Source organism: Ailuropoda melanoleuca, chromosome 1 (genome assembly GCF_002007445.2).
Source record: "Ailuropoda melanoleuca isolate Jingjing chromosome 1, ASM200744v2, whole genome shotgun sequence".
Lineage (NCBI taxonomy): Eukaryota > Metazoa > Chordata > Mammalia > Carnivora > Ursidae > Ailuropoda > Ailuropoda melanoleuca.
The window spans coordinates 99,221,458-99,239,775 of record NC_048218.1 but is presented as its reverse complement, the minus strand read 5'-3'; the positions used below and the strand labels follow the sequence as shown (position 1 = coordinate 99,239,775).

General features: G+C 41.3%; 1 protein-coding gene across 1 annotated transcript in view; it reads left to right on the top strand.

Moving 5' to 3' along the window:
- Window positions 1–18,318, top strand: part of OTOL1 (otolin 1) — a 191,707-nt gene that overhangs the window by 158,655 nt on the left and 14,734 nt on the right. The gene's annotated exons all lie outside the window — the stretch shown is intronic.

Below are 18,318 nucleotides of genomic sequence, written 5' to 3'. Positions count from 1 at the left end.
TAGATCAACTATGGTAATAGGAAAAATAGCTAACACTTGTCTCTCCACAGTTTAAAAAAAATCTTCTGCCTACATTATTTCCTTTAATAGACACTGATCATGGCCCCTTGAACCAAGTAAGCGCTCAGCAAAGACTTACAGAAGGAATGGATTGAAATTCCTACCAGTGTCTCGCAGATGGGAAGCACTGCACGTTTGGAGCTTGTTCTCTCTAATCTCTCACATCCGCACGTCTTGTGAGCAGTGGTACTGATTATGTTTATTATGAACTGTCTTTTCAAGGATGTTCGTGTAGTAAACAGCCTTGGAAGGCAGAGATAGTGTCTCCCTCCAGATCAATGCAGGGAGTATCGTGAATGGACTAGTATAGTAAAGGTGTCTCTTTCTGGAGCAGAAGTCTGACAACTTTCCATCCTATTACAAATGATTTGAGATCCTTACGGTGTTTCCTCTCCTGTAATGCACTGTACTTCATAGGCAGGCAAGTTTTCATCTTCTTGATGTCACACTGGGAACTGAGGTTTGAACAACTGGCACAAATGATGGTACTCTGGCTATCGCTATGAGTAATAAACCATCCTTTGTCTCTGACCCAGGAGTCTCATCTCTTCTGCCAGCATCCCTCAGACTGTGGGAGGCTAAGTGTTATTTACAAGTCGCTTAAAATCTCAGACTCTTCACAATTCTTGACATGCTATGCATGTTTTTTGTGCTAAGGTGCATAATCTCAGGAAAACGTAAAAAATCAGAATAAGCAGCCAACCACCCTGGGCAAAGAAAACATTAGGCAAAATCTAACCAGAAACACAGCTTCTTCACTCTGCAGAACAAAGCTACTCGTAAGGGCTAAAATAGCCACTATTTTGCATTGAGGAAGAGGAAGAAAAGTGAACTCGCCTGCTTGACGGTAAGGTAGCAGATCGAAGTCACTCTGAGGACCAGACGAAGGTACAGAAACTGCCACACCAGGGACTCTCCACATGCGGGAAGTGCAGATGAAGGAGAACAAGTCGACTGAAGGGGCTTCCGAAGAAATAGTGTGCTGGCCCTGACGTTTCCACAAGCTCTAGGAGGAATCGCTTTTGTTTTTAAAGATTTTATTTATTTATTCGACAGAGACAGAGACAGCCAGCGAGAGAGGGAACACAAGCAGGGGGAGTGGGAGAGGAAGAAGCAGGCTCACAGCAGAGGAGCCTGATGTGGGGCTGGATTCCATCACGCCGGGATCACACCCTGAGCCCAAGGCCGACGCTTCAGGACTGCGCCCCCCAGGCGCCCCTCTAGAAGGAGTTACTAAATGTTGCAAAGAGCGGTTGTTTTTGCGAAGACAGACGGGGCGGGAGAGGACTCTGGGCATATTCTGAACTTTGTACCAACTGCAGGTAGTTCTTTTCAAAAAATACATGTATGAGATTTAATTATGAAAGCTTTAAAATGATTTTTTAGGTAAGAAAGCATTGATTTTAGTTGTTTTTAGATTTAAAAAACTACACGGAAGGACGTTACCTTTTAAAAGATTTACTGAGGAAACTGTTCTTTTCAGGGTGGCTGGCACTTTGGCTTTATGGAGGTAAAAATGTCTTTATTGGAACGGCCTACTTTTGTTAAGGAAGCTCTTCAGAATAGGCGCTTTCATTCCGAGTCAGTAAGATCAGGAAACACCCACCCGTTGCTCTCAGGTAAAGGTATGAAGTTACCTTGAATCAGAGAATGCACACATTGTGTCCTACTTAGTAAATGCCAATTAGATGTACATATTTTACTTCTAAAAGAGGGGATAGAAATCGTTTTTCTAAAAGTTATTCAATCAGGACTATTAGTGTCCTCTATCGGATTTGTTAAGGATTGGATAACAAAGAACTTGAGATGATCTCTTCCGGAGCATAGAGTTTGCTTTTTACTTATCCTTCTGAAAAGTCAACAGGGTAAGTCCGGCCAGGCTTAGGGCAATCCTAAGAGAGGTTGGTTCTGGGCACAAAATGTCTCATACTTGAACGTCTCTGGTCCGGCACTGACAGAACTCCAATAGAAACAGCAAATGGGTCATTTGTCTGGGTGGTTTTGACTCCCATTGGAAGAAAATGCTGGGGCTGTTGGGCTGTCTGGTGAGGCTCAGATAATTATAAATGGGAATTAATTCTTTAAGCAAACAATATTGGAGGTCCTCGGGAGTCTCTAGAACCCTGGGGAAAAAGATGGGGGGACTCTTGCAATTGTAGGATGGGGCTTGGAATTGGACTAATAGTGAAAAGACCTTTTTGTGACTTTAAAATGTTGAAATGGAATGTTTTGATTATTTGAGTATTTACTTAAACATGTTTAAATTTGTTAGAATATGCTCATTCTTTGGTAACTTAGTCATTTAAGATATTAATAAAGTAAGGACTCTGGCTTGAGTCTAAGTGGGATTGGATTGTCACTAGAGTGAAATCATGGGTTAGGCCCACCACGTACCGTTATATGGGCAAGAATAAGCCAGTTTTGCTGAAAATACCCAGTGAAAAAAACTTAGTCATCAGTCAGAAAGACATACTCTGAATAGAGTGTAGTCACTATTCGGTTCATGTTTGAGTCCCGTGTAACTCGGAAAGGCTGTAGAGCTGTTTCAGTGAAAGCTTCGTCAAATATGGAGGCTGTCCTAGGAGTGCTCTGGAATCCTGTTAACAAAGGCAAACAGAAAAAAGAGACTGTTTGTCTCTCACTTTGATCTCTTCCCAGATTAAGTCTTTGAGAAAGCCGTACAGTTCTGCTGTAAGCCTCACCGCCATGTTGTTTTGTGTGCAGAACTCCTTTTTCAAGTTACCCACTTCCAAATTGAAGGCTCATTGTGAACGCCATATTGGTAAAGTCTAGGTCCCATGTTTGAGCCCTAGCTATAAGGGAGGCTGAGTTTCCCAGGTTCCACCTTGAAGATGCAGGTCTCTGCAGCTGAAACTCTTGCCCCCAAAAGAAGCTTTTTAGTCAGAAAACCCACAGATGTCTACTATAACATGCATCTCCAAAGTTAAGCTGAGAGTTGGAAGTTCTTATTTTCATATGCAAATAATAGTCTTGAAAATGTTTTAGTCATAGCTACATAGGACTTCATTTATTTATTTTTAAAAGATTTTAAGTCATCTCTACACTCAGCACAGGGATCACACAACCTGGCGATCAAGAGTTGCATGCTGTACGGACTGAGCCAACCAGGTGCCCCAACATGTGGCTTTAATTGCAGCTCATCCCTGGGAGAGGGCTCTTATATTTAAAGTGGGATCCAGATATTTCTGAAGTCATGTAGAAAATGTTGGTTTAGCCCTAAGGGATGGGAAGCTGATAAGCATAAGGACCAAGAACTCTTCCAGGGGAGGAATTCGTTCTTGCCATGTAAGTTGCCACTTAGAAAGGGGAATTCTAATGCAACCTGTCTGTTATTTAGATTTATCTCCTAGGCTACCCCTCTTTGGTCTCATGTATGAGTTCTATGTGGACCAGGAGAAAGAGGAAATTTCTTGAAGACATCAAGAGAATAAGCAAACATCCAAGTGGGTGTATACAGTGGGGACCCCCCAGCTTCAAAATGTACTGTCGCTCTCTACTGCTGGACGAGGGGCGGATGTAGATTCCAGCAGAGGCTTGAGGAGAGGTGGGGCACAGAGGACCATGCGGAGCTGGTGGGGCTACCTGGCAAAACACCCATGGGGAATCCTAGAAATACTTAAGGGAGGGTCTTAGGACATAGATTTAAAAAAGTCAGTAAAATTTGAGTAATTACTTTTTAGGTGAGCAGGAACTTGGAGAAAAATCAGGTCATACACATATTTCAGTTTTAAATTATCAATATATTGTTGGGGTTGTTTTGTGGTTAACTAGGACTGTTTCTATATTCATAGAGTCACTGCTCTGACAGAATTCAAATAACTGAAAAAGGACTTTAATTGGCATCTTACCATGTATTTAAAACAAACACTTAGATATTAGTGTATATTAGTGATGGATGCCTATTAGCAAAAATTAATTGGTTTTATAGAGGGAAGTATAAATCTATCGGACCTTAAGAAAATGTATGATATACAAGAAACTACTTTTAGTGTTTAAATTGAATTGCTGATATATTGCAGTATTTCGAAGGTCTCTGGTGAGAGATTTGCCTATATTCTTGAACTCCGCTTTATTGAAAAAAATCCCAATGTTATAAAACTTGAATATTTTCAGGAAGCAAAAAGCATTTTCAAATATAAGTTGTTCAAGGAACATTAGGTCCCTTATTGCTTGAATCAATGGGAACAAAGCTAAATGGTTTTAGAAAAAGGTTTGAAGCAACCAGGAAGATAATCTTTCTTTTCTTCTGGTAGTCAGTTTGAATGATGAACAAGTGTAGTGAAATGTCTAGTTGTTAAAATTTGACTTTATTTACACATTAAATTACAAAATAGAAGGAAGCTCTCTGCCATTTAGATTTTCCACTGTAAGGTCTATCATTTTACCAGAGCTGAAAACAAATGAATATTTTTGCAATAAGATTTTCAATAAGAGGAAGGATGAAACAAAACTTCATAGCAATTAAAATCTTATAAAGTATAAAATTAATTTCAAACTGGAACTTTCAGAGCTCCATGCTACTGGTGAAACTAATTTTTACATAGATAAGTTTAAGAGAAAAATCATAGTATTAAAAACAAAAGGCTCTGAAATATGAGGATTTTCTGCTGTTTGCTTAGTGAGGGAAGCTTTTTCCTTTAACTCCTTTCTCTTCTGTGTTGGGTCAAAGTGGTCAGGGTCAAGTGAACAGACCTGTTACATGAGATGCACATCTGGGGAGTAAAGGTCAGTAAGACATGAAGTGAACTAAAGCAGAGAGGCTTTCTGGACTGAAGCCCAGCGGGGCTGATGTACTGGGAAAGAAAGAAAGCTGACAAACTCCTTCAATTCAGGGTCAGGAATATAATCTGCTTGGTGATGTAGCTGTTTTATAAAAGGAGCTTTATTCTGGGCCTTCATTGTTTTTCCCTTAATAAGTTATTTTGATTACAAATGCTACCCTGAGGGGGAACACAAAATATTTTATGAATTTGTTTGATTTTTAATATATATTTATAAATATATTTATATTTATGTATGAAATATATATTATGACATATATCATATGTAGGTATGTATCGATATCAATATGTTTATATATTTGATTTTATACTCCTCATAATTTAAATTTCACCTGGACACATCACTGTTTCAAAATTTAATATACAGAAGAGACTCCTTTAAGGGATTGTGATGACCATTAAGGAAAAGTTAGTATTTAGAGGCTGCATTAGTACAAGAAATGCTGATTTTCAGGGTAATTTGCTCAGTGTCAGGCAAAGTACACTTTATTGTGAAAGAAGTCAGAAGTCCAAAGCACAGCTCAAGGTTGAACTTTATCCCAGAGTTCCTCACGGATATCAGGCTGCAGGGACCGTGAACCAGGGCAGCTGCCTGGGGCCCGTGTTCTCTGGGATCTTGAATGGTTGGAAGGCTGGTGGTATTCAAAAAACCACCCCCTTGTTAAAATCACTTACCTCACCTGGCAGACCCCATTATCAAGCAAAGTGAAACAAAGTGTTTATCCACCTTTATGACTCCATGTACTTTGTAACATGACTTCAGCAAGGTCTGCTTTGATCTTTCAAAACTGACTTTTAAAAAAACATTGTTATATTAGGTATAAATACTCTCTTCCTCTTCTCTGATGTTTGGCCACATTGAGCCTTTTGGTATTTGAGAAATGTTCCCTCTGTGATAGATTGTATTACTTGTCATCAATTCTTTCTTTTCTCCCCATACTTGCTATGTTCGTGTGAGTATAATATGCTTTCCAGACCTATTGATGTTGGCTTGACCATGTCTTGATATGACTGTGGAATAGGAGAAGAAATGACTCCCGTGATTCCAGTCTGAAGAGACATTGTATGTTTCTCTTAACCGCTTGGACTCTTTCATGGGCTGCACGATGAGCATGTGCTGGGTGGGTTGCTCCCTGTCTCACCGTAGGTATACAGAGAGCAGAAATAAACCTGACCTACATCTTAGAGCCGAGCTGCCTAGCAATTTCTAAACCTGTGCATGAGAATACAATCTTTGTTGTAAACTGCTGAGATCCTGGAGACGTTTGCTCTACAACCATGTCACAGCAGAATCTGACTAATACACTTCCAACTTTTCATTTTGCAAACTTTGAAGTCTACAGAAAAATGAAAGAAGAATGGAATGAGTACCTGTATGCTCTTCACTGAAATTCAACAATCGTTAACATTTTATACTTTTTATCACTTTAAGTTTTTTGGGAACCATTGAAATTAAGTTGTAGGCATCCCAACACTTCACTAAAGCTAAGTACTCTAGCTTTTCGTTCTAAGAATAAGGACCTTCTTCCAATCAACTAAATTCGAACTAAGTTACAAATAAAGATTTTTTGTGTTAATTTTATCCTAAAAGAAATTCATAAAATGACCAAAACAAAGTGATCTAATACTATTATCTTAGTCAACGTGGGTTGCCATAACAAAATATTATAGCCTGTGTGGCTTAAACAACAGAAATTTATTTTCTTGTGGTTCTGGAGATTGGCAGACTGAGATCCGAGGGCCAGAGTGCAGCAGGGTTCCGGTGAGAGCTCTTCCTGGTTTGCAGATGGCTGCCTTCTTGCTATGTCTTCCCATGACAGACAGAGAGCTCTCTGGTCCCGTCAGGAGAGCCCCACTCTTATGAACACATCTAAGACTAATTACCTCCCAAAGTTCCTAAATATCATCACACTGGGGGGTTGAGCTTCAACGTGTGAATTTTGAGGGGAGGGCACAATTCAGTCCATGCAAGCCATGGGAACCATGGGAAAGGTGATCTAGTACCGAGCTACAGGGCACAGAAAGCAACCATAGCCCTGCCAGAGTGAGTTGCAACTGTCCAACAACTTCTTGGAAAACATTATTTTCAATTTCTAAAATGTAAGTAAAGATAATGATTTATGAATGCGGTTACATATATTTTATCAGCATTACTGAGGGCTTAGGCAATGAGGTATTTTAAGCTCTCTAAGTTTAGTGGTACATAAATCCATCCCGTGCTAGCCTGCCAGAGAGTATAAAGAATTCTAGGCTGGCATGAATTCCTAATGTGACTCAGCATAATATGTGATACTTGCCGGACACTTGCAAGTGAACTGGTGAAGATTTCCGGGGGCCACGCTCCTTTAAACTTCATGTTTCTCATACTTTGGCAATAAAGTCCTACATAAATGGCCAGAAAGGGGGAAGGATAAAAATCACAGACACGTGGATGAGAGATGAAAAACATATAAAGCAGACTTGTGCGTTGAGCTTTGACAGCATTTAGACCTGGGTTTGAATGCTGGGTCTACCTTTCCCTGGTTAGTGATCTTGGGTAAATTTCTTCACATTTCTGTGCTCAGTTTTCTTATCTATAAAATGCAGATAATAGTACGTACCTTTCAAGGTTTCGTTTACTGGGAAAGTCTTAACTAAATACAATTATTGATATATTAATATTTATGGCTTTCTCTGCTCTGTAATCTTCTAAGCACAGTGGACCTGGGTCTTTGCTCATTTAGCTTCCCTTTCCTCTCCTGTTGTCTAAGGAGAAAGGCTTTCCTGGCAGATTTGGTAGTGACAGAGGGAAAATACAAGGAAAACTGAACTGTCGGAGCAGCAGGCCAATCTCCCTCCGGCAGGGCACAGCACGCATTAGGGATCCAGAGCTCATCAGAGCACACGCTGGGAGGGAGCGGTGGTGGAAAGAGACATGGATGGAAGGGACAGTCTTGGGTGGGATGTGGAGGTGAAAGATAACTCTTCTGGGGCTGTACTCAGGTGTGAAGCACTGTGTCCATGGGCGCTCATATATTTTCTTAGACCTAACACTGCGTTGGAATCCAGATGTAACTGCATCCCAGCTCTGGTCCTGGACGGTGAGAGTTACGATTCAACAGGAAATAGCTGTAAAGCTCCTCATGCAATGCCTTGCACATGGAAGTGGCTGGTAGGTGAGCATGTTAGTGCATTTTTAGAGACCGACAGCACCAGAACCACATGGTCTAGGAGTTCTCCCACTTTACTGTGCAAACCACTTAGAGTGTTTAAAGCATATGGGGCACGTGGGTGGCACAGCGGTTAAGCGTCTGCCTTCGGCTCAGGGCGTGATCCCGGTGTTATGGGATCGAGCCCCACATCAGGCTCCTCCGCTATGAGCCTGCTTCTTCCTCTCCCACTCCCCCTGCTTGTGTTCCCTCTCTCGCTGGCTGTCTCTATCTCTGCCGAATAAATAAATAAAAAATCTTAAAAAAAAAAAAAAAGCATAGCTCTTTGCTCCCACATCCATGAATTCTGGCTTGGAAGGTCTGAGATGGGAACAAGAAAGCTGCCTTCTTCTTTCTTCTTATGTATTTCTTTCTCTATTTTTAATAATTTCCTATGATTCAGGTGGTCTAGGGACTATCACTTGAGTCTAGACTCAGATCCCATCATTTGGCAGTTCCTCTTCCTGGAGCTATTCTAGCTATTCTCTTTTATGTGCACAATAAAGCACGGGCAAGGATATTTATTGAAACATTTTGTAGAGGGTAAACATTAGAAAAAGTCTAAATAGCCCCCTCTTGAAGAATAGTGAACAAATGTGGAGTGTAGTCATATAATGGAATGTTATGCAACAATTAAAGAGACTAAGGGAGGGCTGTATGTTCCAGTATGGAAAAATCTCCAAGACATAATGCTTAGTGAAGCAAGAGCAAGGTGCTTACAGAGGAAGATGTACAATGTGGAACAATTTATTAAACATAGCGTGAACAACACCGTATTTTATACGTAGCTGTATGTATGTGGACATATTATGTATGTAGACAAATGCTTAGAGGTCTGGAAGGATTCATATGTGGTAACAGTGCTCACCTTGGGGCAGCAGAAGCGGGAGACAACAACTGGGGTGTTGTTTCCTCTAATGTTTTACGTGCTTACAGAGAAAAATGCATTAATGTATTACTTGTGTCATTAAAAATCTATGAAAAAAGACCTAGCCCAACTCCTCCATTTTGTGGATGAGGAAACTAATATTGGCTTGCCAAGGATCTGAGAGAGCATGATAAACTCAGAGATGGGCTTCGGTGAGCTTGATTGCTTGTTCTAAAGCATGAACTCTTCCTCACGCCCAGTGGAACTTACCAGGCACTTTTGATAAAGACACGGTAGCCGTGGACATACGTGTACCCCCAGCCTCAGGAGTCACGGGCTGCTAAGGAGAGGCCAGCTAGAAACTGGCTGGGATATTCTAGGTACAGGCTTGATTGAGTGTGCATTTTTGGGGTCCAGCAGTGATCAGGACCCCAGAAACACAAAAATGAGGAGGAGGCAGATAGCTTTCCTAATGCCCATTAATTTATTGGAAGAAATATAACCACATGGGCTGCTGGACTTGTATCAGTTTGTCCATAGCATTTTCTCCAAGCCAGCGAGTTACAGGGGAAGCCAAATGATACTTAGAAACCCACTTTGTACGTCACCCTAAGCAAACACCGTGTCGAATTATTAGAAGTCTCATGCCAGCGTATTCTCTCTGAGGGCAGAATCAGGAAGCGCTTGGTAAGTGTAGAATCAGAATGAGAGGATTCACGTTAATCAAATATTTCATGGCTTCTGGTTAAGCTGATCAGCCGCCTCCGGTTCATACTAGGGATCAACTTAATAGTGGGACTGTGATACTTAGGTCCCATTGGCTTAGGCTCCTTGGGACTGTCTGGATGGTTCTAAGTCTTTATGTGTCTCACAGACTCCTTTTTCTATGTTTTGGTGATGGAGCAGTCCTCATCTGTGGGTCCAGTCTTAGATATGTTAATATACTTAATCATATCACCATTTTGCTTCTCTGGGATTTAATTTGGTTTTCTTTGGATCTGTGTTCTGATCCATTTTGAGTCGTTCGGACAGTCTAATGCTTGTTGCCATCTCTGAGTCTCTCCGTTTGGGATCTTCTTGCCCATCCTCTGGTTTCTTCCACCTCCATGGTTCTTTTTCATTTGGATTGCAGCAGTTTCAATGCCAGTTTGTCAGAAAGGTCTTCCCTGAGCATCCAGTTTAAAGAAGCCAGTCGGTCACTCTCCATTACCTCATTTTATTTTAGTTTGGGCATAATGCTTCCTAGCTTATTAGTATCTGGTATTTTGCTGTTTTCATCTTTTTGCTTTAAATGTTGTCTCTCCCATTAGGACCTAACCTCCATGAAAGTAGGAACCCTGTAGGTCTTTCTCCTGCTCTGTGCCCAACATCTAGAGCAGGCACTTGGCAGGTTCTCACGAATGCTCGCTTGCTTGCATGCTTGCTTGCTGAATGAGTGATCTATCAAGAGGCCGATCGTGCTTTTGTAATTTATAAATTCTTGGGGACGTCTTATTATAGTCCTGAACAAGATGACAAGGATATCTTCTTAGAAATGAACCTGGCCAGGAATCTACAAGTCTTGGTCAATTCTCAATGGGTGGCATGTCTATACAGTAAAAGGGGGGTGACGTGGGGAGTGTGTGTGTTCAGAAACGTCACCGAAGTGGTTGTTCTCCTGCATTGAGGGCTCACTTAGCAATGGAAGCAGATGCCTCCGAAAACCAAATGCTGCCTGAATAACAGATGCCAATGGAGATCCTTCAGAAAAATATAGTATTTACTAAACAGGAGAGTTGCTTGACATTATGATGTCATGACCTTAAAGTATTAGGATGAAAGATAATCCCTCAAGCCGAGGGGATTGGCAGACAAGGTCAGGCCACTGAAGAGCTAAGACCTCAGTATTCCCAAGGCATTTGCCTTTCATCGGATTTCAGAGCCTTTCTTCAGAGTTAGAAAAAGTCACCACTCCCCTCATCAAGGGCACTCACCTCCCATTGGGTAGGGGCAAATCTTGAAAATAAAACAGACCCCTGTCGAATGATAAATGAGATTGAGTTTTCCAATGTGCCTTCTAGGAGAGGGATTACTGATAAGGAAACATCCATAAGGTAGGTGATGATTACAAACATTGATTTATTTTATCTTCCATCAGGCCTTTTGCAATAAGATCCCGGGCTTAAAAAAGTCCTGTTGATATAATTTGCCTCAAGGAAATAAGAATATGAATAGAAATGATAAAGCATGTAATTGATAAAAGGCAGTCTTTCCACTATGGTTTTAAATCTATTTTTTGTATTGATTTTTGAAATGTGGAAGGTTGTGGTATGGAGTATAGAATCATTTTTAATTTTAAAGTCACTAAGTTTATGAATATTTGTGAGATAAACAGAATAAATAAATTCTAAAGGGAGATTGTAATATATTGAGATTACTGGGAGAGAGCTACATATTTTTGGTTCCATGCAATATTTAATCCCCTTTCAGAGATGATGTGCAATGAATGTCTTAAAAATCAGCTTTTGTTTAGGTTATAATAGTGCGGTATATCTTCAGTTGAGATGATGTAGGTAGTCACATGAAATATATGGTTTCTATCACTACAATTATCTGGCAAGGAGGAAAGACATTTTGCTTTAAAAATGTGTTATGCCTGTGGTATTTTACAGAACAATTATGAATAAAAACGCAAATTCAACATGCATTTAGCTTTCTATGATAGAATTAGTGGAACATTACATTTCTAGATCTATTAATCATTTTATTTTCCCTCCCTTCTCTAAAGGATTTATAATTCATGAATAAAAATTAACTGCTGGCTTAAACTTGACTTGAGGGTTTTCGGGACAGAAACTATTTTTTATATATCATGTTCTTTCTACCAGTGTTTAGGAAAAATCACTATTGGATGCAAAGTGCTATTTGCATTTTTTGAAATTGCATAAAGAGCTCTATCATTTATTTTCTATTTTGAAGAAGTCAATTTTTCGGATGACGTATCTGCACATACACAAAAACAGAAATGCTGTGCTTCTGTAGGAATGAAGTCAGAGAAGTCATTAAACAGAGAAATCTTATCTAAAGATCTTTCTGAGAAATAATTTGCTTTCTGAAATTCACATTTTACCCATTCCTCTTCTAATCTTCCGGCTTAAGGTCCATTGGCAGAAATCCAAATTAAAACTAATAGCTATATTTTTTAATTTTTAAAAAAACAATTAACTAGAGATATACAAAGTATTACTTAATTAGGCCAAAGGTAGGAAAGAAGATATTCAATTCAAACATGACATCCTTGATCTCATTTCCTTTATTGTTGAATCAAGACTAGACACTTGGCCGCTCTTTTCAATTTCTGGGATTTATGAGATATTAAGCAAGAGTCCATATTAGAAAAACTTTATTTTCATTTATGGGATACCTACTGTAGTGATATGACATTTACTGTAATTTAGTCTTACTGGGTAGTTTATAAGATTTGAAATCTAAGGGCTTTGCATAATTTCCTTCCAAGTGTTTTAATTGACATTCTGCTATAATGAACCTCACAGGCCATTACCTGGCTAATTGCTTGAGTTACAGAGCTTATACAATGCCATCCTTTGTCCTTGGTCTTTTGGGGTATTAAATAGCAAGGCTGTCCTGAAAGAGAAAGTGACTGCTGGTTTTGATGTGAAGCATTAACGTCTTGGTAGCTTTTTCGGGGACAGATTCCCTTCTGTTCTTCTCTGGGCTGATACCAAACCTGATGCTTATCAGAGATACCCTTATTCTGGGATCTCAATCCTCCCTGGGAGAGACTTTGACCTCTACAGGGTCTCCGGGAGCCACAGCTACAGGCAGAGCTTTCCATGACCTGGTTCTGGTCTTAGAACAGGCCCCAGAGCAGGACGAGGTGAACATATAATACGATGTAATTATTGAGTGCTCTGATTAGGCCGAAGTTATTGGGAAAAGAGTCTCACTACTTTAGGACTAGAAAAGGCTTTATTTCTGGCTCATCTAATCCAAACTTACTGGTTTTAATATAGGGACACTGAGCCCTAGTGGCGAAGTGCCTCAGCCCACATCTCGTGCAGTAGCTAGTGACCCGGGCTCAGGGCTCCCTCTCAGGGAGTTAACAGAACCCAGATCCATGATGAAGTCTTGGAGCCTAATGCCGAAGTACAGTGTTTGAGCAAAGCAAGAAGGTGCTAGGATCAGTGCACCAGCACCACCCGGATAAATACAATGTGGCCTATATCCTTCCAGGTTTCTGCCTTTTTAAAAATGATGGTACAGGATGGTGATAATGGCCTTTTGAGTGGTGAGGAGCAATTAAGGGTTTTTCAAGAATTTTTCGAGAACTGGAGACAGCGTAGGAGCTAATTCTAATACCTATAGTCCTGGATTGATTTATCTTGGTAACTTCTGATTAAAATGTTTCTATGGCGCCTGCTCTAAGCTTGATTTAAGTTGTTTAATGGCTCCAAAACTAGTTCAGACTCCAGCGGGCTGCGTAGGGACGGGTATACTTTGGGATGTATGCAATGTCTGTTGACAACTTCTGACTTTCCGAATGTTCGTTTATGAGACGGTCAGAGCACTGGAGTAGGTTCAGAAGCCTGGGTTGAACAAAAAGGGGGAAAGGATCTTAAGCATTGCAGAACTTAAAGACAAGTGGAAGTTCAGTAATTGGAAATATTTTTATAATGAAGCACTTCTTTCATGGCGTATCTTTAGTAGTTTACTTCGTGTTTGAGTCCCTACATCTGAGTGTGAGTAGGCTGATGAAAGGAGCACACACATCTTTCAACACCAAGGAGCAAGCCTATCAATGGAAGGTAAGCTGCTAGTGATGAAAATTCTGTATCTTGCGTGTCATCTGAAAACCACCTTTTCCCTCAGAGACCACCGCCTTTTCTTTAAAACCCTCCAATCTGTTAGATTCTGTATCCTGAAGCTTCCCCAGAACCTCCCCTTCAGGGAACCTCTGGCTACGTGTTGATGGACCCGGTGGAGCAGGAGTGAGGACCTCCTACTCATTTCATAGTGATTCCCTACAGAGGAATACCGTACAGCAGGCATTCTGCGTGGTCTCCAGAAAGGTGAAGTGGCTTGCTTAGGTTTGCGTATACTTATTTAATGGGTATATAAATCACTTATAGCAAGGAAGGAGGAAAGTCTCAGTGAAATCTCTGCTTCCTGAAGGAAGTTTCTGACACGGAACTCAGTTTGGCTTCAGCAGAGATTTTTAGTAACATGCCATAATAGCTTTATTAACAAAAAGGTGTTGTGAGCACATGTCGATTTTAAATTCAGTTTTTCAACAGTAACTTTGATAGATTATTAACTGCTACCAGGACCAACTAATAAACAAATAAGTGAACAAAGCAATCATGTTTAGACGCCATTGCTTTTTTGCTTTTTTTCAATTAATGGAATTTATTGTTTAGACTACTTGTAGGTTTACAGAAAAATGGAGCAGGAAGTACAGCCAGTTGGCACCTCCTCCATGTCCCCCACCTTTCACACTCAGCTACCACCCCCCCCACCCCGCCGCGGCTATCTTACAACCAGCAGACTGCATCAGCCCGAAAATTCTCCAGCTGCACACGTGGACGTCCATACTGTGCTCCCCACCTCCTTCCTCCCTATTCCTAAAGTAGGAAAACTACTTTGGCAGACACACTCAGAATCCCTGCAAAGGAAATGAGAAAAGATGAAATGGAGTTGTGATACTTTTGTTCTTGGTTTTGCCTAATCCCATCCTTAAAGGTTACTTTTAGGTTTTGGAAATGTGGAACGAGAGCTAAATTTAATGTATATTTTTAACCTGTCTCCTCACCCATGTGGGGGAGTTCCCTTTTCCACCAACCAGTCACCTGAATTATTACTCTGTCCTCCCCTGTTTTGATTGCTCCCAGCTCTGCTGAGCGCAGTTCCTTTTCCGCCCCCAATCCTGTACCACGGTCCTCCCTTGCCATCTGGAACATTCTGCTTCCTGTTATGCTGCCTTGATTTAAGATGGGGTGGGAGGAGAATAGGAGTAACTGAGAAAGTGGTGGCATGCATTGAGGGAGAAAAAAAGTATTCACCTTTGCTGCTGGACTTTTTTTTTTAGTGTTAGATTCTGAACCAAAGCCGATCCCTTTTATCTAACGGAAAAATGCTGAGAACATTTTTATTTTACTGCACCCTTGTTAAATACAAGAAACATTTAACTTGGTGGAATGTAATATGATATTCAATGTGTTTAATAAAATTGTAATGGATTCACTTATTTAGACACTCTGGGAGAAGTAGTCTCCCACTGGATAATAGAAATTACAGTGCTTTTGCTCCATCTATCAACACAAAGGGACGAGCAAAGCTTATCAGAGGCTGATTACAATCACTCTGTAATTGCCCTTAGAAAATCAAGTGAGAAATAAGAGTCTGCTGGTACAAAATTTCTCCTTCTTCCCTTTGATGGCATTACATTTGCGAATGAACTCAAAATCTGAGCTTTCGAAGGCGTGTCTGAGTTTGCCGAAGACGAGGGGTCGGCAGAGAGCAGCAGATCAGAAGTCCCCCCTCCACGCTGCTTAGCCCTGAGAGCGCAACACCAGGCATGTTACAGAGGAAGGGAAGGCGGGCTTGGTCAATGGATGCGTGTAGCTCTCCTGGAAGGAAGTCACGGCGGCAACTGTGCTTCCCCATTTTCCTTTTCTCCTTGTCGCGGGGCCTTCCTCCTGAGGGTGACCACGCGGGAAGTGGGTGTGACGGTAGTGATCCCTTGGAGCTGCTGCCCCCAACTCTGCACTCCGCCCTCAGTTATTCCTGAAGCGGGAAGGTCACGGGTGGGGGGGGGGCGACTTCCAAACGACGAACAAGCCCTGAGGTCGTCCCCACGTCTTGACTGGAGCTCAGGCGTCTTAGAACCCTGCCTCTTTTCCTTCCAGACCTGAGCACAGGAAGAGCCTCTCAGCCCAACCCAGTTCATCCCCCTCAAGCTGTTATATCAGCGGTTGGGGCTAAGATCTCAGTTTACTCCTAAATTCCTCTCAGAGAAGCTAGGGATGCATGACTCTGGTCTTAGGGAGACAACAGTTAACGAAGATCATTTCTATGCAAACATTTGTGTGTCTAGGTTGTGCTGCCTAGTGCAAAATTATCTCAGATTCGTTGTGTATTTTAAACTAAAACCTGGACCAATGACTAAACCTCACCTGCTATTCCCAAGGGAAACTAATTATTAATCATAGTCTTCAAGCATTTTCCCACACGTAGACTCCAACTTTGCCGTCTTCATTTTCTCGAGCTGATATATATTAACGCCACAATTCTAAAGAACTTCTAGGCTCAAACTGTAAAATTAAATTCTAATTTAACTAAGTTGAAAAGACACTTTTCAGAAAGGTATCAAATACAGTAATGCTTACTTTCCGGAACGGGTTGATCTTTTAATTTGTGAAATGATGGCAACAAACTTGTGAGCCTCCCTGTCTCTTACTGCCTGGACTCTAACAGCTCCCGCTTGCTTTGACTGCTTCCTGTTTGTCTCATCTGCAAGCACCCTCCACACAGCAGCCGGGTCTCTCCCTTGCTCGATCGTTCAGTGACCTCGTGTGGCCTGTAGAACGAAGCCCAAGTCCTTACGACGGTCTATAGCAGCTACGTGGTGTGTCCTGGGGAGCCATGTCAGGCTCTCTCTCTCTCTCTCACCCCCGACACGCAGAGCCTCTGGGCCTGGCTGCTGTCTCTGTGCCAGGGCACATTCGGCTCCTGCAGCTGGGAAGCTCTTCTTGCTCCTCCGGTGACTGGCTCCCTCTGCCCCGTCGGTGCTCTTTCCTCAGGCCTTCCTCTCAGCGTAAGTGCTTCTTCCTCCAATAGGTTTTCTCTGAGAACCTGTCTGAAACCATCTTTCTTTGTCACTCTTTATCAAATACCCCTATTTATTTCCTCCATCGTGCTTATTACCGTCTGAAATATTGATCCTTTTTACCATCTGATATTTGTCACTGCCATTAGAACGTAAGCTCTATGACAGCAGATATTTTTTGCTCTAACTCCTGTGTATAATACAATGTCTGACTCAGAGTAGGTGTTTAAGAAACATTTGCCGACGGAAAGAAGGAAAGAATAATGTGAAACTTAGGTATGAGAAGGAGCACAGCATGGAATATTGGTCATAATGAGAAAATAGAAGTAACTATTAATATGGGAAATGAATGCTATATACATAAAAATTCATCTTAGAATCTTATATAACTATACAGGGGTCAGAGGGGGAAGATTGCTCTGTGTAAAGTCAGAAAAGGTCATCATTTTTGTAGCCTGACAACTGACCCACACATATCCATGTGCCTAAAATTATTTCGAAGTCTTTATATTTATACTTCAATCAGCATTCAAGAATGCGCCTGATATATAACATTGGTGTGGATTATATTTGTTGGCTCAGAACATTGTGGGAGGATCTTTTTTTTAAAAAAAGATTTTATTTTTTTATTTTAGAGAGAAGGGGGAGGGACAGAGAGAGAGAGAGAATCTCAAGCAGACTCCCCACTGACCATGGAGCCCCATGCAGGGCTTGATCTCATGACGCTGAGATCATGATCTGAGCCAAAATCAAGAGTGAGACACTTAACCCACTGAACCACTGAGGTGCCCCTGTGGGAGGATCTTTTAACAAAACTTTTTGGGACATAATTGGATCCAGCTAGTTTCTAATGGGTTAAGATGTTGTGGGTGGCCAAGGAGTGGTTGGGGTAAGAAAAAAGAGAATGTAGGATTGGATATGAGATAGGATAAGGAAGCAGAGATAAAGTAAAGAGAAGAAGAAGAATACAGGATTCAGGATTAAGTACAGAATTAAATCTGGGATTTAATATAGGTAATTGGGTGCTAATGCAGTCATTGAAGGGGGGAGGGGCACAGGGCTGCCACTAGCTGCCAGCTTTGCCTCTAGCCTTCAGAGATTCAGGACTTCACTCTTAATGCCCAGGGTAGGAACTGCAGAAAACTGCTGTCAGTGATCACTGCCACTCATAGAACCAAGACAGGAAATGATGTGCCAAACTTCAGGTCTGACCAAGTCCATGCATTCCAGCTGCATCCAGTAGAATAATGGCTTCTGCTATTTTTCTGTCTTCTAGGTCCTATGCAAGTGTCTTTCACTGGCAGAAACTAAACTGGAACCCGATGACAAGAGATTCTGGGAAAAGTAGTTCTCAGGCTTTGAGTCCTTGAGATAGAGAGGAGTACATAAAAAAAGATGGAAATGCGGCCAAATGCCTGTCCGACACAATATGAGAATAGAAAATACTTGTCACAGCTTTGAAATACTGTTTCTGGCTAGTTAATTTCATTAGATCTAATCCTCACTAAAAATAATAGCCCACAGTTGCTAAGGGCATTATGTTAAGAGCTATTCATGCATTATCTCATTAGGTTT